The 18,079-nt window shown below is 45.4% G+C and overlaps 1 protein-coding gene and 1 pseudogene across 3 annotated transcripts in view; one reads left to right on the forward strand and one right to left on the reverse strand.

The window, feature by feature from the left end:
- Etv6 (ETS variant 6) overlaps nt 1-18,079 on the forward strand; it is a 228,327-nt gene that overhangs the window by 43,870 nt on the left and 166,378 nt on the right. The window lies entirely within an intron of this gene.
- On the reverse strand, nt 12,450-12,905 carry LOC105741437 (annotated as a pseudogene).

An 18,079-nucleotide genomic window follows, 5' to 3' on the forward strand; every position in this document is an offset into this window, starting at 1 on the left:
TTTTTTTGAGGTAGTATCTTGCTAATTAGTTCATGTTGATCATGAACTCAGTAGTTAGCCTGGGCTGACCTTGAACTCAGGAACCCGCATCAATTTTTTCGCCTCAGCCTCCCAAAAAATGGGATTACAGATGGGCACTACCATGCCCAGCATAGTGGCAAGATTTTTGTTGTGCTGTTGGTTAATGAATTATTTTTATTTGCTAGGAATGTCAAGTGGAAGGAAATGTGTCACCAGTTGGGAGAATTATATTGGATGATTATTAGAGCCTCCCAGAGTCCCTTATAACTATTCACTGGAAGAGAGATTTTGTCTGGGAGGTTGCTAGTTCTGAGCTGGAGAGCTTTCTGGATGGGCATTTGGGCTGAAAGACATCACCTAATTCCTTTTAATTTAAGATTTGAGGTCAACATTAGAAAGACGTAGGTAAATGTACCTGTAAGAGTCAACTCCTAAAACAAATGTGTATTTCTAAAATTGTGAAAAGAGAGAAGGAAGAAGGAGGGAGGAACAGAGAAAGGAAGAGAAAGAATAGAAAGAAAGGAAAAGAAAAAAGGAAAGCTATTTTATTGCCAAGAATTAGTGGGCCATCCCTGTGTAGTTTTTGTCTTCCGAGACATTACTCTAACTTGCAGATATTTTGTCTGTTTATTCATTGTTTTGGCTGCCTCACCATTATAAAGTAAGCATCATGAAAACAGGGACTGGGTCTTTGGAGTTCCTGGCTGGATTTCTGTCACCAAGCTCCATATTGATGCACAGCAGGTGCACACAGTAGGTGCTGCTGGTTGCCTCATGAGTGGAGGCTGCCAGGGGGACCAGCGTGGCAGAGAGCAGTCAGCTGCGGTCACCAGGAGGGCTGGAACCTGGGGGCCAAAGAAGGAAGGAAAAACAGAAGTGGGAGAACAGTGGAAGAAAACAGACGGGAAGTGTATTCATAAGGCCTCCCTCGGCTATGCTAAGAAAGGGAGGCACGTGCTATTTGGAAAACAGGAGACACAGGGGCTAGAGCTCAGCCTCACTAGCTCTAGGAAGAGACTCATGATTTGCCACTGAATTAAGTTTATTAGTTTTGTCAGAAATGGCCAAAAACTCTGAAAACCAAGGCTTTCTTCTGTGTGAATCATCTGGAGTCTAGTGGGGTGTGTGTGTGTGTGTGTGTGTGTGTGTGTGTGTGTGTGAGAGAGAGAGAGAGAGAGAGAGAGAGAGAGAGAGAGAGAGAGAGAGAGAGGTTGTGTATGCTCCCGTGTATGAACATGCTTCCAGTGTCTGGCTCCTCTATTTACATTCTCTGCCCTGGCCTTCAGATGTTTTTTGAGCAGCTTTAGATTAGATTATCCGCATTGGGCTAATGGAGTGATTTTTGCAGCAAACTGTCTCTGTGCTGTGGGCTGTTCAACTCTTTTCAGCCTGAGTAGCGAGAAAATGACCTCAATTTAGTCTGATCTGGCCTGCTTTGGTCTTAAGTCCACTAAGTTCCAGGTCTTAGGATGCTTAACATATTAACCAAAGGATAAAACAAAATAGAAGAAAAACAAAACAAAAAAGCAAGCGAGCTTATTTCTTCCAAAACTAACGAGTAGCCTTCCTCAAACTCAACTAATTCTATCTTCTGACCTGTCCCGTGTGATGGAGCTTTTTAGGGAAATAGTTGACTTGAACCACAGGCTTCCCTTGTAATGGGAAGAGAGTTCCAAGGGGAGGATTAGAGGCACTCAAGGCAACTGCAGCCCTCGAAGCCCTCACCTCTGTGTGCTCCTGCGAGCTGGCTGGGGTGAGTTCATCTGCCAGGGTTTAAGTGCATCTCATATCCCAGAAGCACTAAGGGATGAAGCCGCAGCCTGGAGCTTACCAGGCTCATCCAGAGTGCTTTCAGAGACTTAAGCATAGGAGCAAGAACCACCCCCTGCACTTCGTGGTCTCCCGATCTCGGATGGCCTTGCATTTAAACGGCCCAGAGGTACCCTGAATGTCCTGTCCCTGCCCAGTCTCTTTAGGAGAGGGGTGGTGAGAAGCCTGTGTTCCCTCTGCTCTTGTGCATCTCAGCGCTTAATGACCTCAGGCCTACGCCTGGGTGCAGTGAATGAATCTAACAATGCCTGTCATTTGTAAAACAGCTCTTACACCTTATTCCATCCTGGGGATGCTGAAGGTGATGTTCTGGTGGCAGTGGGCGCAGGGTGAAACAAAATGCACAGGCTGGTTGAGTTGCTACGTGAAAAGTGGCAGAGCAGAGACCAGGGTCTGTGTCTCTTTCCTGAGAAAGCCTGGGTGTATCTCATTGCAGAGTTGTCTCTGGCTGCTGCTTGTTTCTCTTGGGTGGAATAACAAATTGGTGTGCTGTGTGCAGGCCTCATCCAGATGGGCCTGGGCCACCCGGCCCTCATCTAGATGGGCACTGTGTTTTCCTGTGACCTCATGTTTAGGTGCTACGAGCCAGAGGGGCTAATTTTTGTGACCGAATGAACACATGAGTCTTAGGCAACCTGAGATGGTGGGGTGAGCGGGAGACCACCTGGCCGTGCTTCACTGCTTGCTCAGACCAATGCCTGGTGCTTCTGGACAGCTGCGTTCATGGCTGTGCCTGCTCGCCTTCTGACGGGGCTTCTGATTTACCATTCTGGAGCTATGATGGAGTGAGGGCTCCCAGCCAGACCCTGCTGAACGATATGACCTGCAAGTGGGCTCCTCGTGGTGAACGTCCTGTGCCGACAGGTAGACCTCTCTGCCAGGACCAGCTCCTGAGCCTTTGCCAAGGAAGACAAACCTGTATTTTATAGAAAGGGCCTATTGTTCTGAGGGAGTGACTGGAGCCAACTTCTTGCGCTCTTTTGGCTGACTCCAAAGAGGAGTTGGAGGCAGAATGCTAATCACTGACTCTCAGAGACACTGACAGCCAGACCTCAGGGAGCTCCTAAGAAAGTAAACAAAAGGCTCAGTTGCAGATTCTGGAAGAACAGTGGGATGCAGGAGGCTGGAGAGGACAGCAGTGTGTTGAGCAGAAAAAGCCTTCTGGCCTGCCTCTCAGAAGGCTAGTCTTAAAAATTATGAGGGAACCATGAGCCATGCACTCACTCTCCATGAACAGGACTGAGGTGGCGGGCAGGCCAGGTGCCCTGGCTTAGCCCGAGAGCATGCCTGTGGGATCGTACCCTGTCTGAATCACAGGGCTGCTCCACCTGAGCTGGACATACTTTTTTCTTTTTCTTTTTTTCTTTTTTTTTTTTTTTTTTTTGCTCTAGTTGTGCATTTTCATCGATCTGTCTTAGGCTCTCGCTTCTTCTCTCTAGTTCCAAACACTAGTGCTAAGAATTCTGTCATCATGAAGGGACATTTCCTTCTAAGCCTGAGCCATTTTGGAACTGTTGGGACCAGGGTGTGTAGGCCCCTGTGCTGTGTCTGTGGGATGCTCTCGGTTTGGCCCAGCCTCTGGTGATTTTCCTTCTTTCTAAGTGTAAGGAAGAAATCATTTTCTCCTTAATTGCTGCCCTCCATACTCCTTCATACAGATATATGCCTTTAATCTGGACCTACTTTGATGTAGTTCCAGCTACACAGACTCCACACTAATACATGGTGATCAGAACGATCTATCCTGGAGTCCGTCATGGTGGAAAGGGCGTTGGCCTTGCAGAGGGACACATGGCTGCAGTCCTCTTTCCGCTGGTGACCTGATAATTTTCTCTCCTCACAGGGCCATGTGTACTTCTTGGACTATGATGATTTTCATCTCAGTCTTCCCGCTTCTTCACGGAAGCATGTAAAATGACCTTGTAGCAGAATCCATTTGTAACCATTTGCAGTCTTTCTTTTCTTCCTTTTGTAGTTGCGTTGATGATTATGTATTTAACTTCAGTGAGGAAGTAAAGTATTGCCACTCCAGCATTCTGTTCTCATCTCTACGGTGAGCAGACATCAAAAATTACATTCTTTTCTCAGGTTAACCTTTTGTTTCCAATGGGGGAAAGCTGTCACTACCACATATAGTCTCGATCGTTTTTTACCAAAGTTGGAATGAGTCAGAGCTTGGATCTCTGGAACAAACCAGAGCATCTCAAGTTCAGGGTGAGGAAGTTCTGGTGAGAAAAATTAGCAGAGTGTAGACTTGGGATGTGAAGACAGGTAAAGAATCCTCGCTCTAGCCTGTGTTGTTTTCTAGCTGTTGCCCAGGCTATGTGGGAAGCTTCCAAAAAGATGGAAAATTTACTTGGGGATGTAGCTAGAAGCCTCGCGGTGTCATAGTGTGTTTCCTTGAGGAGACCTAGGGCTGAGGTACTCCAGCTCTGGGGCGTACTTTTTGTGGTTGCATGCATTTTGGACATCTCTCCCCTGCTGTGTGCTGTGTGTGCCTTTCCACACAGCCTTGCTGTGTTCACACATGGACCCCTTGTGGTGCCTCCGTGTGGGGGATGGGTGTTGTCTCATTCTCGGCTTATTAGAAAATTATGCATGGGCTCCTGCTTGCTTGGCGTCTGATCTTTCATGCCTACGTTAGAGCTGTTAGTGCCTTTTCTAACTCCGAGGCCTTGTGCCTCTGAAGCAACCTTGCTTTGCTGCCGGTTTCTTTATTTAGTTTTGTATCCTTGCCCCCATCTGATTTGTTACTCAGCCATCAGCGTATATTTATTGAGTCACTCAGGTGCTTATCCAGACTGTGGCAGATTCAGGAACTGTGTGAAGAGCTGCCCCACAGTTCATGGGATTGAGAATCCATTTGATGAAGCAAGGCGTAAACACAGGCAATGCCATCTGACAGCGTCAGCCCTTGAATAGAGTGGACAGTATAATCAGAGGTGACTTCTGTCCCAGAGTGGTTGGGGCAGGTAGCCCCAGGTGGCGGGTTCTTTCTCATGAACTCCCCATGATCTTTCATGTGTAATATTTATAAGAATATATTTGTGGGTTAGAAAGCTCAGTGAATGTCTATGAACTTGGTGCCCAACCTAAGGGCTAGAATATTACCACTGCTGCATCTCTGTCAGTGCCTCTTTTTTTCTGCCCCTCCTCACCCACCTGTTAGATACTGTCTTGAATTTTGTGGGTTTTATTCAGCTTTTCTATTTTGAAAGTCTCTGTAGAACTCATATGTTTTCATTGGATGTCTTATAATTTTCTGTGATATGTGACCTCTGAAAAAGTGAAACACCCAGGGCTTATGTGACAGATAATTTTATGTCTGCTTAGCTGGGTCATTGTGCCCAGATATGGATTAGACATTATTCTGCATGTTTTGGTGAAGGTGATTTTGTTAACATTTAACTCCAGGGAATTTGTGTAAAGCAGATTGTTCTGGAAGGTGGTGGGCCTCATCTGATGCCTTAAAGTGCAAGACTAGGCTCTCTAAGCAAGAGGGAATGCTGTAACGCACAACCTTGGGATGACTTGCCTGGGCCCACTCTTAAGGATTTTAGACTTACCAGCTTCTGTAAGCATGTGAGCTAATCTCTCTCTCTCTCTCTCTCTCTCTCTCTCTCTCTCTCTCTCTCACACACACACACACACACCCCTTCATCACTGTTTTTTTTTCTGGGAGTCTTAAGGCCGGGCATCACCTCTCTGTGTCCCATACAGATAGCATCACAGAGCTCATTTGCAGAATCTTCTTGTGAGGGGAGGCAGTGGTATATTAGTCACGTAACTAGGAATGTGACTGGAGGAATCTGGCCTAGGCCATGGAAAAGAAAATTTGATTTCCTGTAACAGCAAAGCCAGCCCAATTTTTGTTTGGATATGTCTTTTTCCTTTTTAGTGTCCTGTCCCCTCCTGAAGCTCTGTGGCTCTCTCTGGTCACCCCCATACTCAGTTCCCACTCACATGGTCAGTTCCAACTGTACACACTCACGTCTGTGCTTTCAGTGAGAAGCCCTAGTCCTGCCTGTCACCAGGACAGAGAAGGACCTTCTCTGAACACCTGTCCTCTCATGTGGTCTAGGTTGAGGAGACCATCAGTCTGGGTTTCTTATGTGTCACTTCGTGCCAGATCCTGATTCAGATGCTCTGCCTATTTATCTCATGTTAGGTCACAGCAAGCCCAGGTAAGAGCCACGATCTTTATCCTCCTGTGCTTGGAAAGCAGTAGGAATGGAATTTGAATCCACCCAGTCTGGTTTCAGAGTCATTGCTCTTAGAGCTTTTAAAACACATTATAAACTGGAAAGGCCTTACAAGGTGACAGCTACTACTATTATTAAAATGTGTCCTTTGCCTCGGATCCCTGGGCTGTGACACCTCCAGCCTTTTGGAGCAGATCCAGGCTAGTGATACTGTTGGTGGGGCTTTTTTGCTCTTCCTAGAAAGCATTTGTTCTTCCAACAGAAGCTAGGGGTGGGTGGCCAGATCTCGGGGCCCCAAAGAGAAATCCTGTAGGGGCCTTTCGGATGTGACAGCCACTGGCCGAACACCGTCAGCCTTCTTTCAGGTCAAGCCAGCTATGCTTGCTGCTTCACACAGGTTCTGGAGAGTGTAGGACAGCCCATGAAGGGAAGGCCATCCTAGACCTGACTCAGCTGAGAAGGCACACACAAGGAAAGCCAGAGGCTTCCGCCAGGTCTCCCTGCTAGGACCTCAGCAGATACTGAATAGTCCCAACCCTCTTCACTGTTACTTTGTTACTCATTTGAGGCCCGGGCAAATTGCAAGGAAGGTCTTTGCCCTTTCTTCAGGAGATCTGGGTTTCTCCGGGGAGTTTCACCTCTGTTTTCTTATTTTCTTTCTCAGTCCTCCTTTCCCAGGTTTTTAGCAGGGACTCAGCACATTTTTCTTGTCTTTTCAGTGTTTTTAACTGTACTTCTATCCAGAATCTATAATCTAGTTTTTTAGTAATGGGACTACATTGAGGGGCATGTCACATGTCAAGAGGTACAGAAGTTTTTTCTGCCTGTGACATTAGTTATCTCTGCCTCAGTTGGGGCAGTAACAGAATTTATTCCACCTTTTCTTCACAATCCTGGTGCGCTCTCTCCTGCATGTTCATGTAGATACTCATCATATAAACCTATCATTTCCAATCCCAAATTGCGTTTCTGAAGGAGGGAACATATTTGCCTGTGCCTTGATTTATTAATTAATTTATTTTCTTTCTTTCTTTTTTTCTTTCTTTCTCTTTCCCTCTCTCCCTCTCTTTTTTTTGGTACTAGGTATCGAACTCAGGACCTTGCGCTTGCCAGGCAGGCACTTATGCCACTGAGCTATCTTCCTGGCTCCTGTGTCCTGATTTGCTGTAGTAAATCTATACCACTCCTTTGTTTTCTAAACATTCTCCCTAAAGCAGTTTCAAATGCTAGCAAATAAGGGAGCGATGGTCCTTGGGTCCTGTGACTTGAAAATGAGTAATGTCTTTACTCATTGATGATGATTTGACTGCAGTCATGATTTGTATATCCTTTCTTTTCTTGCTTCAATATCATTATTTTTAAACCAGAAAATATTTTGATTAACATTTTGAGGAAGAATTCTATGGCGTTTCCCAGCCTTCCCTCCCCTGGAATGGATTTCTATCATTGAATCACTTTTCTCTATTTTCCCCCACTTTCTGTCTCCTGTTTGGTCAAAGCTCCAGTAAACTCTAGCTTTTTTTCTCTGTGTTTTTATGCCCGAAAATTTGAGCCTGGTGTCTGTGATTGTGTTAATTTTCCACGGTGTTTTCCAGCCTAATAAAGAAGCCTCCTTAAAAGAGAGCATTTGGTTTAGCCCTCCGGTGGAGGATTGAACCCTGGTAACTGTGAACCCGCATACCTTACTTGTCAACCACTGCAGAGGTCCTCAGGAGTCACCAGATCCATATGGTTTTTCTTCCTTATTCTGTCCACCTGACACATTTTAAGTGATGTTAGTCACAACTATTAGTATGCGTGCTAAGAGCTTTACCTTTTTAACCAGGTCTGAGACTTAAGATGAAGACCAGCCTGGGCGAGTTCCTGCAGGGAGGAAAGGCCTGGATGCCAGTCTCAGCCCGGTTCCTTCTTAGAAAAGTGATGTTTGGAACCTCTCAGAGAGGCATCACTGTGAAAGAGATGAGGTTAGTGGCACTGGCTGTGCCTGTCTAACACAGGCTCTTCAGAGAAGCAGAACCAAGAGATTTGTTGATACTGGTATCGGTAGATAAATAGGTGTATATGAATGTGTATGTAGATAGTCAGAGAGGTAAATTTGTTTATTCAAAGAGATTGACGTTTATCATTGTGGGGACCAGCAGACTGGAGACCAAGGAAGAGTTGGTGTGGGGTCTCTGGTCCAGATGTCATGAGGAGGCTGGGCTGTCTCTCCCTTGTGGAACTTAAGTATTTTTCTTTTCTTTTCTTTTCTTTTCTTTTCTTTTCTTTTCTTTTCTTTTCTTTTTTTTTTTTTTTTTTTGCAGAACCGGGGATTGAACTCAGGCCCTTGAGCTTGCCAGGCAAGTGCTTATTCCACTGAGCCGTCTCCCTGGCCCCAACTTAAGTATTTTTCTTTCGTAGGGCCTTCTAATGATTGCTGAGGCCTACCCATGTGACAGACAACAATCTGGTTTGCTCTCAAATCTTGGTTTAAAATACTTAAAAAATACTTGACAGCAACATCTAGATGAGGGCTTGACCACATCCTGGGTACCATGGCTTAGCTAAGTTGATCCGTGATATAAACCATCCCACTATCCATCAGGGCTCTTGTGAGCATCAGGTGTGAATGTCAGGAGTGGACGGTGTAGATGAGCGGTGGTGTGAACCTTTCAGAGCTTCCAGTGGTACCTAACAGCCGTAAGTGCCTGCGGTTCGCCACCACTGCCATGGTGGAAGAGGCACTTTCGTCTGGGCTCTCTGCATCCTTTACTTCTGTACTTCTCTGCCTCGCTTTTACCTTTTTCTCTGGTCTCTGACATCTGCCCTTCTCTAGCACTCACTGCCTGACATGAGGAACATGTGTGAAGTAAGAGTGAGGAGAGTGACCAGATGAGTGACTGATTTATAGTGCAGAGAGAAAAGGTGTCGGAGTCACTCGCCCCGGACTTCATGTAGCTCTTCTGTGAGCCTCTGATCTCTTCTAACATGCGGATGTTGCCATCTTTCAGATGTATCAGAAAGATACATTCTTATGACCTGACGTGTACATGTGCATTTTCCTTCTAAATGTTTGATAATTAACCATCTCAGGGTATCTTTTACATTTAAACCTTCTGATTTGATTGGATGCCTTCTAATTTTGCATTTAGATTGAATGCCTTATTTTACTGCATTAGCAAGCCCTTGTTTCCGTGAAATCTTGTCATGGATGTTCTTCTGTGTTCATCCCCTGCTATTTCTCAAATAATCCAAATATACAGCTACCTCAGGGCATTTGTGTGTGTGTGTGTGTGTGTGTGTGTGTGTGTGTGTGATTCTGCTGCATGGAGCTCAAGTAACTGCTTAGCTATTTTGTAAACTTCTTCAGTTATCAGCAGAAATGTTGCCCTCTTAGAAGGGCATTCTTCCGATTGCTTTCATGTTTTTTGTTTTTTTGAGGCAAGGTTTCACTATACAGTTCAGGCTGGCCTTGAATTCACTATGTGGCCTAGGCTGGCCTTGAACTTGCAGCAATCCTCCTGCCTCAGCCTCCCAAATGCTGAAATTACAGGCATAAGCCATCACACCTGGCAGAAGGGCATTCTTTGACCTCAGCATATAATGTAACATACACTCTAGCTTTCTCTTGTACTTAGCTTACCTTGTTTTTCTTCATAACACCTGGAATATATATTCATTTTCTGTCTATACCTGCTACTCTGGCAGTGCTTTTCAGTCTTGGTGTTAATTAGAATTGCCATAGGAGCTTTAAAAAATCCTAATGCTGGGGCCGGGGAGATGGCTCAGTGGAATATGCGCTTCCCTGGCAAGCGCAAGGGCTTGAGTTCAATCCCCGGTTCTGGAAAAAAAAAAAAAAAATCCTAATGCTGCATTGCACTCCAGCAAAATTATATCAGAAACTCTGGGGGCGAGAACTAGATATTAGTATTTTATAAAACTCTTAAGTGACTCCTGTATTTGGCTGTGGTTTACAAGTAAACTTCTAGTCCACCACCTTACTATTAAGAGAGAGGTCTGACACCATCAGCATCCTCTGGTAGCTCTTCGGACTGTAGGTTTTTGGCCCCAACCTGGACCTGATGAGTCCAGTTCTGCTCTTTGGCAAGATCCCCAGCTGGTTGATTTGACATTGAAATCTAATATGCACTGCATTAGAATATAGGCTGGGATACTGGTCAGCTTTCTGTTGCCGGGATGAAGTACCTGACACCCACAACTTAAAGGAGGAGGGGTTTAGTTGGATTCATGGTTCCAAGGGATTCAGTTAATGGTCATTGGGTTCTGGGGTAGAAATTTTGTGGCAAAAGGAAATGGCGAAGTAAATCTGCTAGCTGGGAAGCAGAGCAGGGGAGCAGTGCTAGAAAGAAAGGGTGCCAGGAACAAGACGTGGACTCCAAGGTTATACCAACCTGTCACACCCAGAAGTGTAGTTTACATGTTTAGGTGTATTTCAAGTCAATGCAGTTGGTGATCAAGATGAACTGGGGCTTCATTTTCCTTGTGTTAGAGAAGTGCCTACCACATAGTAAATGTTTATTGAATATTTATTTGCTGAATGAATGCATGAGTACATATCAGAGAAAAGAGGAATGGAGGTGGTAATAAGGGAGAGAGGGCAGAGAAGGAAGAGAAGGAAGGAAAGGAGGGGGACGTGCATATGAGACAGGAAAGCAGCTATGCCCAGCCCATGCTCCCCAGCACAGGAATAACAAGGGTTGCTCTTCCCTGCTCTTTGCTCCCAGTCAGGCTTGTGCCCAGCGTCTCATGGGCTTTCCTTCTGTTCTCTGGGCTTCCCAAAGTGGTAGCTGACTAATGAAAAATATTGTAATAATGAATTGCCTAACTACCCAGTCCTGTTCTTCCCTCCAAGCATAGATTTGATTAGGGACTTGCTAAAACCAATTAACCAATTAAGCAAATAATTTAGTAGGACTTTGTGGACTACCTACTGCATGCATGGCTTAACACACAGGCTCAGGAGATGAACAGTGAGAGGTGGAAAAGACAACGTCCAGTCCAGCTGTAGAGACAGGTACTTAGCTGGGTAATTTTAACTTGAAGCAAAAGGAATAGTGAGTGTTGTAAGACACTTGTAGACATGCAGGTAGACTGCTTTGGAAAACAAAGAGCACATGATTAGCTCGGATTTGAAGGTCACAATAGCCCTCCTGGTGGAGAGGGTAGGGGACATCTGAGTTGAGTATGTCAGTGATTGGAACACTGGACAGGTGAGGCATGCGCTTGAGTTGCAGCTGTCACAGGATGGTTAGAAGTCAGTGAAGGTGTCGAATGGCAATCAGTTCTGTGCTTTGAGTAGTTGATAGCTATGGGAGGTAGATTGGAAAAGGGAGGCCAGGAGCCCCTCAGATCTTCTTTGGATACAATTAAGTATGGTAGCCAAGTTAAATGACAAAGCCCTGACCTTGGTACGATGTTAAATATGGATAGCTTTGAGAAGTATTTCATAGAAGAAGGTCATATCATTGAAGATTATATCTTTTTTATTTAACCCAAACAAGTAAAAGTTCTTGGGGAATATAAAATTTTACAGTTGTATAAGTGTGTACACTGAAAAGTGCAGTTTTATGAAAGTGCAGTTTTAGCTCATTTCTCTTTCCCTAGCCATCAGATAGACTGGATTAGTAGAGTAGACCCCTCTCTTCCTTTCTTCAAGGAGGAATGGACCCTGGTGATTGATTAGTGCTTTGTTTTGAGGGATAAAGGGAAAGGAGACCAAGCTAGGAAGGGGTCATGAATGGAGCGTATGTTCTCTGTCACTGGATGTACAGTGGTCCCCCTTATATTTGGGGATAACATTCCACCACCACTCCCTTGGGATGCTGAAACCACCAGTAACAAGCTCCGTATAATCAGTTTATACTCTGGGCTATGTTCTGAGAGGTGTTGACTGACAATTTCATCATTCTGGGATCATCTTAGGGTATATTTATACAAACTAACGTGGCTGTGACATCACTAAATGATATCTTTTTAGGGAAATGCCATTGTCTGTACTATTATTGTTTACAAATATTGTCATGTGGTGCATAACTGCTAAACAGTATACCTATACAGCATTTTTTCTATACAACATACCTATGATAAAGTTAACTTTGTAAGTTAAGCATAGTAAGAGATTAATAGCAATAATAATCAGGTAAAAATTGTAGCAGTATGCTATGATAAAAGGTATTCAAAATCTATAAATTGTTCATTTCTGGGATATATATATATATATATATATGTATATATATATATATATATATATATATAATTTTTTTTTAAATTTATTTTTTTTCCTTGCCTCAGCTTTATTTGTACAAAGAGCACAGGACACCAGCCCCCCACAGATGGTACCCCTAGGGGTCACTTCTGTTTTTATATCAGCAGATAAGAGTCTTTTACTGGGAGTCTTCATGGGGGGGTGGGGGGTGCTTGGGTACCTTTGGGAGCCTGGGCTGGAACAGAAACTGGAGCCTGGGCATTGGCTGGAGCCTGGGCCTTTGGCCAGCAAAGTCTGCGACCATTGGCAATGCGGGCACAGATACACTTCCCAAGCTTGCGGTGGGCAATGTGGGCAAGTCAAGTGAGCCTGCGGTTTATTCCCTTTGGACTAATCTTGGGCTTGACCTCCTTGGGCTTGACAAGGGCCTTGATAGCCCCAGTGCATGCACTCATGGCCTTGGCATTGTTTGCTTGCATCTTCTTGAAGCCCTTCTTGCTGTGCTTCTTGGCAAAATGCATGTTTCTAATGAACTTGGGATCTACCCCCTTCAGAGATTTGTATCTTTGTGACCGAGGTTTCTCGATGCCATGTCTGTGCCATTTTCGGGACTGGTTGTGCATGGTGTGGTTCTTGGACTGGGCCATAACTGCACTGTAAACCAGGACTGCCAACGCCCTGAACCAGCTTTATTTGATATTTTTGACCACAGGTAACTGAAACTAAGGAAAGAGAAATGGAGATAAGGGGGGACAGGTGTGTATAGATTGCCCCATGGTATCTGTGTGCTCTTTCATTTTATCTTTACAATAATTCTATGAAGTAGGGATTTTAATTTTATTTTTGAAGTGGGGAAAACCAAACCCAGGAGATGAAGTCATTCCCCCAAGATCACACAATTGAGAAGTGATCGACCTGAAATTTGAACTCAGGTCTGTCTGTTCTAAGGTGTGTTCTTTGCTTCTATTTCCGGCCACCTTTTGGATCTGGTCTCTGGCACTCCTGATGGGCAGTCGTTTTTAGGAGTGAGGTGGTCAGACACTGTTTTCCTTATTTTGGGACGGTGTTTAGTTTTGTCTGATAAGCATGAACTGAGGATTCATGACAGCTGATTTCTGTCCGTAGCTTTGGTCACAGTTTCACAATGTGACCTTTGGAAATAAAAGCTCTCAGTTCCTTAAAATATCTAAGTGGGGGGTGGGGCGAGGATAGAGAAAACCTAACACAACTCAGGGAATTTCTAGCAGGTTTCGGTGGTAGGCTGCTTACTCTAGTCAACAAGCATTCAGCAATTCTTTCTTCCCCTCAGTAGGAGAGCTCCAGGAAGAGTGCCATCCTTTGACCTCACTAGAATGGCGGCCATTTTGGCTAGCGGGAAGTTGTTGAAGACTCTGTGTCTGATACCACAAATTCGAAGGAAGCAACATCTTTGTTGCTGTTGTCCTGAAGAGCATTTTTAGAGCTAGATATAGAATTGGAACTGATCCGTGCCGCCCAAGTAGACTGACCTGAGCGAGGGAGGTCCATTTGGACTGCTTCAGTTTCTGCCCTGGTGTTTATATTAGTATGTAGTGGACTTGGTCTACTTTGGGTTGAATGTGTTGGTCACGGGCAGAGCAGACCTAGTTTCTCCCTTGCATTGTGTGTTCTAGGAATGCTATGGAGATTCTTGGGGAGATTCTGTTCCAAGAAGAAGCCGGATTACCTTAGACATTGCCTTTGCTCTGTCTTTGACATAAATGACCCACCCAGGAGGGTCACTCTTTTCCCTTTCAGCTCTTGAAATCTGTCCCCCCCCATGTAGTGGTTAAAATAGGCCTCTGAGGTGCTATTGGGGGTCACACATATTGTGTCACGGATCTCTGTGGTACGGGTCCGTGTTCATGCTACCTGGGACTAGGAAAACCTTATGGGCCTTCAAGCAGGTATATGCAGTCTGGAAACTGCCCAGCCGCTCTTCCCAGTTCTGTTAGATCTAATAATTAGGTGATTTGATTCCCAGGGCCAAAGGGCCAGTGTATTAGCAGCACACTGTCTGATGATCTGGGCTTTGTGCTTTAACACATAGTCTCCCTTGAGCTTTGGGGAAAGCTGTAGTTCGCCTGTGTCATTGCTCTTCCCACCCCGCGTACATTAATGTTGGACCTCACAGTCTGCTCTTCCTTTTGGCAAACAATAGGCAGCCAGTCTGCTTTCCCCGCATGGCCAGACCTGCAGCCGGGTGCTATGTTTCATCCTTGATGTCCGTTGCTTCTGCTCCCTCATTTCCTAACCGATCAGGATGTGCTGGCGATGCTAAGTGACACATAGCTTGTAAACCATGTCTGCTTCTCGCCGATTTCATGGCTGTGGAAGAGAGGCTGTGCCCAGGGATTACCACAGACTGAAGTCACAGCGGGAAGCAGAGGTGTGGTACAATATATGTTTCTACTACATAAATAAATCAATGCTTTTTGGTAGCTGCCTTGCCCTGTAGTATAATGCAGTAGTGTGAGGGACTGTGTGTGTGTGTGTGTGTGTGTGTGCGTGCGCACGCGCATGTGTGTGCACACACACTTGTGCGTGCTGAGGAGGGCTAACGAGCTTCTATATTCTCCAGCTGTCACATCTGAGAACAGTAATAAAGAAGGCCAAAGCCCGTGTGCCTGCATGTCATCGTAGCACAGGGAAGCATTCAGAAGAGCGGTGTCTTCGACCTGGGACAGCTGCCCACTTAGGGCATGTGCTTAGGGCACATACTTGGCATGGCTCTTCTGTGTGCTTTGCGTTATTGGTGATCGCCCAGATTTTGCACCCACAGACTCCAGGCCGTGAGTGGCCCTGATGTTTGCCACCTCTGGACCTCATGGTCCAGGACCTTGTACCTGGCCTTGATTTTCTTGCTGTTGGCACCACCAGTTCGCTCTCTGGATCTGGACTTGAGCAGAGGATGAGCAGCCTGGGGCGAGTGTCTGTCTCAGCAGCCTCTTCACTCATGCAGATTTCTTTTGCGCTGAGAAGCGCAAATAGAATATGCCACCTTTAGAAAATTTTTTTTACAATCTAGGGGAAAAGTCAGACTTTTTATGAAATCAGATAGGGAGGAGGGGGACATAAAAAGAGCAAAAGGGTTTGAGAATAGAACAGGGCTCGTAGTTAAAGGTTCTAGATAGATTTGAGGAGCTTTCAAAAAGTGGTGCTCTGAAGTGGGCCCCTTTCTGTGTGCATTCCTCAGACCTCTGGTGCCTGGGTCGGTGCTGGTGGTGTTGCCCATCCCGGGCACCTTGGGCTCCCTGGCATCCATCTGGAAGCAGATCCTGCTAACTCAAGGGTCTTCATGACTGGCGAGCTGCCACTCAGTCAGTGAGCCCGCAGGGAGAGCAACCCGGAAGCCTGGGCCAGGGGCTTAGCAGTTGAGGCCAGCACTCACAGGGAGTTGCTACGTGGTGTCTGATGTCATACAGATGTTCTTCGGTAAAGTACAGGTGGCCTTTTCCTCAAATCATCTTACAGTGTCTTTGGACAATGTAGTGCTTATTTAAAAAAAAATAGCAGACTTTGGACCTATGTATGAAAGATGGTGGTCTTTTAGGTCTATAGAATGTACCATGGACAATACTGTGGCAGACACAGGTATGAAGAGACTCTTTCCTGAAGGGATGGGAGCTTGTGGTGTCTTCCTGCATGAGACAAAGTCCCATCACCTGTCTCCTTCTCTATTGAGGAATGAGGCCAGCCCCTTTGGTAGTTTGACAGGGCTCTGGATAAGATGCATTTTTCTCTGGCCAGCACCGAAAGGTCTTGGTGTTCCTTATGGTGACAAACCCGCCTGCTGTGGCTTTTTTGAAGCTGCCAAGGCAGAGTCACAGGAAGTACTGAGGCCGGAAAGGAAAAGGCCAAGGCCAGGCACTGAATCCAGCCAGCCAGTGGGGCTGGAACAAGGGACGGCAGCAGAATGGAATTCAGGCAGCAGTGGGAAGAGGGGTGAAGATTCAACAGCCTCCCCCACTTCCTGTTTCCCCTCGCCTAAGCCATTCGGCTACTTCCCTCCCTGAAATAGGAAACTGCCATGTGGTGACAACAAGGCCATGGGCTTCTGCCCACTTGGTAGCTCTGAGCCATCTGATAAGTGCCTCTCACTGCCTCCTCTGCCTGCATCCTCACTTCCTCCATGCTGGAAGTGCCAGGTCTCTTACCCTTGAGAGGCTGGGAAAGGGACCAGTGGTACTGCGCACAGATTTGGCAGAGGAATGGGAGCTGGTGGTTATTGCAAAGGGAATTGATGACTGAAGGTACTATTCACGTGTTCAGGCAGCGCCTTAATATTTAAAAGTCACAAAGGCCATCAGCAGTCAGTTGCTAGGTCAGCCTTGAGAGTACCATCAGAGATAGTTCTGGGTAGAAGTAAGAAATCCTCCTGCCAGTGAGGCTGCACTGTGAAGCTGGAAAGACACCGGAGGAAGGTTTTGGGATTGGCAGGAGAAAGCCAGCTTTGTGCTCAAATCTTAACTCATAAATTCTGGGACTTAAATTATTTGAGTCTCGGTTTTCTTATATAAAACCAAGATAAGCATTTCCTGCCCAGCCTGGGGATGTAGCTTAGTGGTAGAGCATTTTTGTAGCATGTGCAGGGTACTGGGTTTACTTCACTACCACCACCACATAAATTTTGCCCAAATTGTTTTTATCTCTATTTATTTTTATTGGTACCTCTTTGTAAGATATCATGATCACATGCAGTCCTTATCAAATGGTTGTAGAATTGAGGAAGGGGGTGTTTGAGAAATGTTAGCTGACAATCTGGCATCTTCTGATACAGTAGCTACCTACTGAACATCAGCTTGTTCGATTTTCTTATGAGAATAAAGATACAAGACTTCATTAGGGTTGTGGAAAGTTGGAATGGTAGGAAAACTCAACTGCTAAGATGGGATCACTTTTCCTAAGCAATAGAAGTTGTCCACGATCTTGGCATTTTTGAAAACTGTAATTGAAGGAAGAAGAGATCATACATTGCCTCTTTGAAAATTCCAGAATTTGAACAGTATTCTTCTGTTCACCTGTGGACTGGGGTAGGCTGACTAGACTGTATCTGATCATAGGGGCAGGAAGAGTGTGGAAAATTGAAGGCTACAGATAATCCAGGGTCTCATTGTAGCCAATAATAATTCTTCTCCCACCAAGTCTTCCCCGGAACTGCTAACAAGGTGAGAAATTGACTGGTTTGAGCTTTCTCACTTTTCATTCTCTCTGGCTTGTCCTTCTCAGAGGTGCTAATAAGCAGTGAAGTGGCCTAAGGTAAGCAGCTCAGGGGAGGAAAACAAGCTCAATCACCTCACACTGGACAAGTGAATTATCTCTACTAAAAGTATAAATTCACTTGATGGATATGGTTGGAAGAAGGCTTTCCATCTTAAATTTCATTTTTAATCTAGTGGTAGATATTTTGGGATATGATTGTGTTTCCTGTAGCATCTCTCAACTGATGTATGACTACTGTGAAGAAGTTAAACCACTCTGAGAATATAGCCTTAGGCCCTCATTTTTCTCCTGCCACCAGTCTTTCTGCACCAAAGTATAAAGCCAGAGGAGCCGCATCAGAGACTCTGAAAATGATAAGAAGTGAGAGACCTACTCTCCCATGCCCCAATTCTAGGCTACTCCACGAACAGAGACATGGGTGATGGCCAACCATTGTCCATTTGTGGGTGACACCAATTCTAATGAAAGAGCGATGGTATTTTCTGCCTTAGCTTAGCTACTGTGTGAAGAGGCATCCTAATATAATTAAGGCTGAGAGGCTCAGAGTTTATCAGGAAGAATTACCTGGAGCGTTTTTATT

This window comes from Octodon degus, unplaced genomic scaffold, assembly GCF_000260255.1.
Source record: "Octodon degus isolate 3935 unplaced genomic scaffold, OctDeg1.0 scaffold00012, whole genome shotgun sequence".
NCBI lineage: Eukaryota > Metazoa > Chordata > Mammalia > Rodentia > Octodontidae > Octodon > Octodon degus.